We start from the raw sequence: 8,383 nt of genomic DNA, 5'->3' as shown, positions 1-8,383 counted from the left end.
ACTCGCACTCTGTCCCACACTCGTGCTCTCTCACTCATTCTCTCTCAAAAAATAAAAATTTTTTTAAAATTTTATTGCTAAGATGGAGAGGCTGAAATATGATAACCGATATGTTGCCCTTAATTAACCCAGACCAACAATCAGAATATTTGGTCTGCATAATTTTCCAGAAGACATTTTAACGTCGTGGCCTCTTAAAGCAATATGGTTTCTGCAGGAAGTGCGCCCCTGGTCCTGCAAATGTCTCTTGCTTCAATAGGGTTTGGACGGAACAGATCCAGGGACACCCTTCTACCAGCCTGCGACCACCCTCTAAACATTTTTTCAGTCACAACCTTCAGAGCCATCTTCTCAGCTACCCTTTGCCTCCAGGACCAGCCAACACCCTATTTTGAGCTTAGCTCCTTATTACCCATCAACCATGAGCACCCAGATTCATCAGAATCATTCCACCGAGGTGGAGGCTGCCATCAGACACCTGACCGACATGCATCTGCGGACCTCCTACACCTACCTCTCTCTGGGCTTCTATTTCCACCACGACCATGTGGCTCTGGAGGGCTGGGCCACTTCTTCCACAAGCTGCCTTAGGAGAAGCCTTAGGAGGGTCCTGAGCCCACTTGAAGATGCAAAACCAGTGTGGTGGCCATGCCCTCTTTCAGGATGGGCAGAAGCGTCCCAGGATGAGTGGGGTAAAGCCTTGGATGCCATGGAAGCCACCCTGGTTATGGAGAAGAACCTGAACCAGGCCCTTTTGGATCTGCACGCCCTGGCTTCTGCCTGCACAGGCCTCCGTCTCTGACTTCCTGGACAACCACTTCCTGGATGAGGAGGTGAAACTCATCAAGAAGATGGCGACCACATGACTCTCATCTGTAAGCTGACTGGCCCCCAGACTGGGCTGGTTGAGCGTCCCTTCCAGAGGCTCACCTTCAAGCATCAGTAGGAGCCCTTGAAGCCCAACAGCCTTTGAGGGGCCCCTCTAGCATCGCCTGGGCCAGGGCTTGTGCCTGAACTTCTTGCAGCCACTAGGCAGCTTTTTAGCCACCCTGGAGCCCTCTCCCAAGCCTTGGACCAAATAGAAACAATAAAGCTTTTTGTAGCCAAAAAAAAAGCAAAATAGTGTCTGTAAATATTCAATTACAAGAACTAAAAGGCATGACTGTGCCAAATTTTGCCCTGTTTCTACCCACCAGCCTCCTACCACCAGGATAAATTTTCATTCTTATATTAATTGCCTTTGCTCCTTCTACAGCCACTTAGCTCTGGTCATCTCCCATCCAAAAGCCTGGTCCTGTCCAGTCACCCTTGTGTCAACATGAAGGCCCTAACCACTTGGGCCATCCCACTTAGAAACCTGGACATCTCTCCCTTACCTCACATCCAGGCAACCACCAGCCCTGCTATCTGCTCTGGCTGGCCTCTCCTCACCTGCAAAGCCCCCCTCCTGGTTCAGACCATCAACATCTCCCACCTTAACTACTGAAATACCCTCATAATTGCATGCACTTGTGCTCCCCATCAACCTGTTTTCTACACAGCAGCAGAGTGATCTTTTCTTTTTAATTTTTTCAATGTTTATTTATTTTTGAGAGAGACAGAGACAGAATGCGAGTGGGTTAGGGACAGAGAGAGAGGGAGACACAGAAGCAGAAGCAGGCTCCGAGCTGTCAGCACAGAGCCCAACGCGGGGCTCGAACTCACGAGCTGTAAGATCATGGCCTGAGCCGAAGTCAGACGCTCAACCGACTGAGCCACCCAGGCGCCCCCAGGCGCCTCAGCAGAGTAATCTTAAAGTGCAAATCAATCGTGTCCCTCATTTGACCCTTTTACTTATTGCCCTTTTCTCCCAGAATCATAATAGAATCCCTCCCTACCTGCCAGGCATGTTTCTCATGATCTGACCCCTGCCACCTTCTCTAGCCACAACACAGGCCACTTCCCACCCCCACCCTACCCCCGCTCACCACATCTGGGCACCCTCAGACTTGCTAAGGTCCCAGCTCTGTGGCTTTTCAGAGGCTTTGCACCTCCTTGGTCGTCAGCCTGCAGTGCCTGCCCCTCCCAGGAAGCCTGAGCCTTTCCTATACTTCCAGACTGCTACCCTTATTACATCATTTTATGATGTGACCAGTATAATTATGGCACCCCAAAGATAACCATGCTCTAATCTTTGGAACCTGTGAATAGGTTATCTTACATGGTACAAGGGGCCATGCAGCTGTGATTAAGAATCTTGAGATGGGGAGATTGTCCCAGATAATCCAAGTGGGCCAGATATAATCACATGCGTCCTTGAATGCAGAGAACCTTTCTCACCTATAGTCAGAGAGAAGTGACATTGCTGACTTTGAAGATGCAGGAAGGGGCCATGAGTCATGGAAAGCAAGCAGCTCTAGAAGCTGAAAGAGGCAAGAAAATGGAACTTCCCCTAGAGCCTCTGCCCACGTCTTGGTTTTAGCCTGGTGAGGCCCATGTTAGATTTCTGATCCACAGAACTGTAAGATAATAAATGTGTGTTGTTTTAAGCCCCTAAGTTTGTGACAAATTTTTTATAACAGCCAGAGGACACTAACACACATGATATTTGTGGTATTTGTCATCCCTCTAATATTAGGAATTATTTATACCATGTGGTATAAAGGCTCTGGAGTCAGACCGCCTGGGTCAAGCTCCCACTTTTCCACTCACTAGCCAGATGGCTTTGGGCAGTTAAGCTAACAAGCTTAAGCTAAGCTTCTAGTCCCTGATCCATAAGTAAGGGATAATAATGCTTATCTCCAAAGGTGGTCATGAGAATTCAGTAAGATAATACGAAGAAGCACTTAGCATAATGACTAGCACAGAGTAAGCCTTCAATAAGAGTAGGCCACCATGAGTGTTGTGATTGTTGGGTGTGTGACTATTTCTTTGCTCTCACAAGATTATAAACTCTGTGAAGACAGGCACCAGTGACTTTATTGCTCATTGCTGTATTTCCAGGCCCAAGCACAGAGCTGGATGGAGTAGGTAGTCAGTGTAGAAATGGATGGATGGATGGATGGATGGATGGGTTTACATGTTAACTACTTTAGGTCCCAAGCATTACATAAGGCCTAATTCACCTGGTTAGCTCAACAATATGAGCTGAGTAGCTGCTGTGCATGGTAGGCATTTTGCCTTGTGCTGATGAATAGAAAAGGAAAAACACCCCCCCTCAATCCTCAGTTTGTTCTCAGTTTTTAAGAGTCTCTTATGGTTTGGCTCTCTCCCTCTCTAACTTTTTCTTTTTCTTCCCCTCCCCCATGGTCTTCTGTTAAGTTTCTCAGGATCCACCTAAGAGTGAAAACATACGGTATCTGTCTTTTTCTGATGACTTACTTCACTTAGCATAACACCCTCCAGTTCCATCCATGTTGCTACAAAGGGCCATATTTCATTCTTTCTCATTGCCACGTAGTACTCCATTGTGTATATAAACCACAATTTCTTTATCCATTCATCGGTTGATGGACATTTAGGCTGTTTCCATAATTTGGCTATTGTTGAAAGTGCTGATAACATTGGGGTACAAGTGCCCCTATGCATCAGCACTCCTGTATCCCTTGGGTAAATTCCTAGCAGTGCTATTGCTGGGTCATAGGGTAGGTCCATTTTTAATTTTTTGAGGAATCTCCACACTGTTTTCCAGAGCGGCTGCACCAGTTTGCATTCCCACCAACAGTGCAAGAGGGTTCCCGTGTCTCCACATCCTCTCCAGCATCTATAGTCTCCTGATTTGTTCGTTTTAGCCACTCTGACTGGCATGAGGTGATATCTCAGTGTGGTTTTGAGTGATGGGCATTGAGGAGGGCACCTGTTGGGATGAGCACTGGGTGTTGTATGGAAACCAATTTGACAATAAATTTTGTATTTAAAAAAAACTTAAAAACAAATAAATAAAAATATATTGAGAAAAAAAAAGAAAGGAAAAACAAAGTGCCCCTTATTGTCTGTGACTTACAGCAGCCCAGAGTTCTCAATGGGTACATACAAGGCAAAAGCACTAGATGCCATGGACTGAGTGTCATGAAAGTGACAAGCCAGAGACCCCTCAGAGATATAAAAGACGATATGGTCTCATCTATTTTGGGTGATCTGGGAAGGTTTTTTGGAGGTGGTGAGATGTGAGAGGGTATTTGAGTCTGGGCAAAGTTTCTATCGGATGAGAGCAAAGAAGGAAAAGCATTCTGGTTATGTTGGAGGAATAGGAGACAGCAGCCTGCAAGAGTAAGTCTGACCCATTTTTTAGATGGTTTTGAACACCAGCTAAAGACTCTGGGCTGCCCCTTAAACGTAGGGAGAACGGGTGACGAGTTCAGATCCCAGAAGCAGCACAGTGGAGCAAATCAATAAGACGATGGCAGGACTGGGCTGGACAAACAGCCATCCCACCTCATACACCATGTGGGGGTACAATTACTAGGTTTTAAAGATGGGGGCAAAACCAGATGATAAGACGTTGCTGATCTTCACTTTCAAAACTTCTCTGGAATTTGTTGTTTTGATGGCCAGATCTGGATCCTCGCCCTTGCCGGTCTTGAGCTTTGTTCACTAGCCAGGGTAGCAATCTCTGTGCTCTCACCAGCTCCCTGGGCTGCGCAGCTCCTCTTTTGTGGGCTCCCACTGTGAACCTATTCAGATGCTTCTCCCAAAGTGCTGGTGGTTTCCTCTCAAGCTCTCAGCAAGGCCCTTTTAGGGTTCAGTCAGCATGGAGCCTGTCTGAGAGCCTTGAAAGTATAATAAAGGGTAAGTCAGCAGTCCTTGCCAAGAACCCCAAAACCTTAGTCTGTGGGCGATAACCCTCCCCATCCGGACATAAAAGCAGCCTCCCTTAAAAAAGCAAGTTTTGTCTCATCAGCGACTGACACAGAGCTGCGGGTGAAACCCAGCCCGATCCTGGGAATCTGCTTGCACACAGACAGGTACAGAACCTTTCTCCACCCTTGACTTGTGATGCCAAACTCTACTGTAAAACATTTACTCGAGAAAAGTCTCCAAGTGGGGTTTATTTCTATTACAAATTGCACTCGAATATTTCCCAAATGTTTTCTGAAATCAGTCCCGTGCACTTTTTAAAAGCTCTGTGTTTCCAAATTCTTTTGAAATGTGTAGTGATCGGTGCAGGTTCTGAGTTGAGTATTCCTGCTCATGCCACATTTTCACCTAATTTCCAATCTTTTGTGGTATCCTTGATTAGTAAGGTACTTGATGTTATCTTTTACTGTGGGCCCTTGACTGTAGAAAAATGTTGAAATGACTCATCGATCATAATAAAAGACTTCAAAGGGATCCAAGTTAAACCTCAGGATTCTGAGGCACACACTAGACAGTAAATTTCTTGTATTTCAACCTCAGGACAATGAGACCAGCGGAGAATTTTGCTAAAAATGCCTAATGAGTATGTTAGTCACATCTAAAAATCATCTGTTGTCCACATGTTCACATTATATATATGTGTCTACATATAGAGACAACACACACATATATAGGGGATGGGGGGCTGTGGGGGGAGTGCGTTGCCTCTGCCAAGCATTTATAGTGTAGCAAGATGTAGTTTCAACTATTCATTTCCACTGATCCAATCCCTGAACATCAGAGGTCGCTGTAAAAGAAGAATAAAGTGACTCCCTTGGGATGGAAGCCTTGCCCCCAACCAAACCAGAGATGCTGCAAAGCACCTGATTCACACTTTGTCTCTATGGGCTGCAGTTTGAGACACAAAGTTGAAATCCATTAAATGATTGCCTTAAATCCCAATTCAGAAACACTTTTCTGTCGTACTTCTATGAATTCTGCCTTATGTTTTTCAAAGCAACCAAGTATTTGACTGGATTAAATTTTTAAAAAGACAAAAGATATCCATTGTGTGTTTAGTGTTAATAAAGCTTTTAGAAATAATGTAGTGCACGTTAAAAAATGAACACAATAAAAAATAAAGGACTCTCTTTTTATTAGAACTTAAAATTTCTGACCACAAGGAAAAAAGTCTGTAACTATGTATGGTGATGGATGATAACTAGACTTAGTGCAGTGATCGTTTCTAAATTTATACAAATATTGAATTATATTGTTGTACACTTGAAACTAATATAAGGTCGTATGTGAATTATACTTCTAGGAAAAACAAGGACTTCCTTTTGGAAATATACATTTAAAGGACAGGATCTTTCTTTTGAATGTTTCTTTATTTATTCTGAGTAGGGGAGGGGCAGAAAGAAAAGGAGAAAGAGAGAATATCAAGCAGGCTCTTTGCCATCAGCACACAGCCTGACATGGGGCTGAATCCCACGAACCATGAGATCTTGACCTGAGCCAAAACCAAGAGTTGGACACTTAACTGACCCAGCCACCTCGGCGCCCCTAAAGTACGTGATCTCTATATACAGGCTTTCAGTTATGGAACAAACAACTCACAGGAATAAAAGACAGAGCATAAGGAATACAGTCAAAGATACTGCAGTAACGTTGCATGGTGACAGATGGTAGCTATACTCATGGTGGGCGCAGAATAATGTATAAACTTTGAACCACTGTGTTATATACACCTGAAACTAATGTAATGTTGTGTGTCAACTGTACTCAAATAAAAAATATATGTAAATATGATACATGTCTTCCATTTCTTGCCATGGATTTAATGAGGAGTCGCTAAATGGGAGGAGCCAAAGGGCAATGGACACATCCCTGGGGTGTCCACAAGCTCAAAAGAAAACGGACACCTAAGTGCCTGTAGTGCCAGGCTGACTTGGCGAATAGCAAACTGGGGTTGTAAGTGACATCAAGGCTGCAAGGAAAAGGTAATCTGTGCTCACTGGTGGAATCAGGAATCACGTGGTGGTTCCATTCACCCGAGGTCTTAAAGGGTAAGTAGGACTTCAATACGAGAGAAGTCCCCAGCCAAGCATAGCACAGTCATAGGCCAAGGGCATGAGAAGGATGGCTCAGCTGTAAGACAGCTGGTACTGGGACCTCTGGGGGGCAGGTAAGGGGGCTGGGAGTACAGGGGTGGTGATAGCACCTGCCCTTACAGTGGTAGATTAGAGTCAGGTTGGAAAGGGTTCCAGATGTGTGTAGAGAGTTAGGACATTTCTCTGCAGAAAATGGGTCCAGAGAACGTTTTGAACAAAGAAGGACTTTAGAAAGATGAATCCTACAGTGAGCCGAAGGACAGCATGAAGCTTGGAAGGAGGAGGAAAGATTCGCTGGGAGGGGAGCATCTGCCTTACGCAAAAATCAGGTGGGTTTTAACATGAAAATTGATGGTGGAGACAGGAAGGAGAGCAGGAACGGTTCAGCAGTAAGTCAACATTGGGTAACTGATATCATCGGGGGGCAGAGGACGGCTCAAAACTTTCCAACTGGGAGAGATGGAGAGATAGGGAATTAAGGAAGACAGAGAAGGCAAGAGAAAATGCAGATGTGAAACCAATTAAGTAATTAATGTTTCCTTTTTTTAAAAGTGATGCCTGATCTGACTCCTAAAGTCTTCAGGTTCACTGGTCAAAAAGAAAAAGGCAAACACACACACACACACACACACACACACACACACACACTAGAAAAAGGGGAAAGCATGAGCATAGCCACAGAGGTGAGAGTCTGAGGCTGTCAGAATAACAGGAGGAGAGGACGGTGGCATAGACTCAGGCCAAGTGGCAGGATGGCAGAGGGACAAATGTGAGAAATCTTTCGCAGGCAAAAATCAATAACATCTGATGATGATGTAGGGGATAAGAGAGATGGGGAGGATCAAGAAAGTATCTCAGGTTTCAAGCTTAAGTGACCCCTGGGATTTTGCTCCCACATTGGAAATGGAGAATAAATGTGAAGGAGGAGACAAGTCAGGGAAAGATGATGGATGCCACTTTGACCCTGCTGAGTTTAAGGGGTGGGGGAGCTAGTGGGGACAGTTTCTATCCCGACAGAGACGTGCAGAGCTGAGCCGAGAGAACCAATGAGACGAAGACACAAAGCATTACATTGTTGGCAGCAAAGTAAACCCTGCCTGTGTGGCATCACTCTGAAAGAGCAAAGAGAAAGAGAGCACACATCTCTCTCTCTATGCAGACAAAAGAACCAAACACTGAGCACCACGTAGGTCAGAAGAAAAGAAATAATCCAAAAATAGTTGTCATAAAGAGGTATCGATACCATCAGACCACACGGAACTAAAAACTGTAGCAAAGGACAAGTTACTGATTCATTCATGAGCATGCCACCTGCTATTCCACTGACAATTTAACCATCTGGTTGAGCAACAATTTGGCATTTCATTACTTACTGCCAATCAGTGGAAACGCCACCAGGATATCTGGAGGGACACCTCCTGCCTCTCGAACCCATGTGCCATTTTAATCAACAC

The 8,383-nt window shown here is 45.0% G+C and overlaps 1 pseudogene; it reads left to right on the top strand.

The window, feature by feature from the left end:
• The first annotated feature begins 323 nt into the window (after nt 1–323).
• On the top strand, nt 324–946 carry LOC125921494 (ferritin light chain-like; annotated as a pseudogene).
• The last annotated feature ends 7,437 nt before the right edge of the window (nt 947–8,383 follow it).

The sequence above is a fragment of the Panthera uncia genome, chromosome C2 (genome assembly GCF_023721935.1).
Source record: "Panthera uncia isolate 11264 chromosome C2, Puncia_PCG_1.0, whole genome shotgun sequence".
Lineage (NCBI taxonomy): Eukaryota > Metazoa > Chordata > Mammalia > Carnivora > Felidae > Panthera > Panthera uncia.
This window is presented reverse-complemented; position numbering and strand designations above follow the sequence as displayed.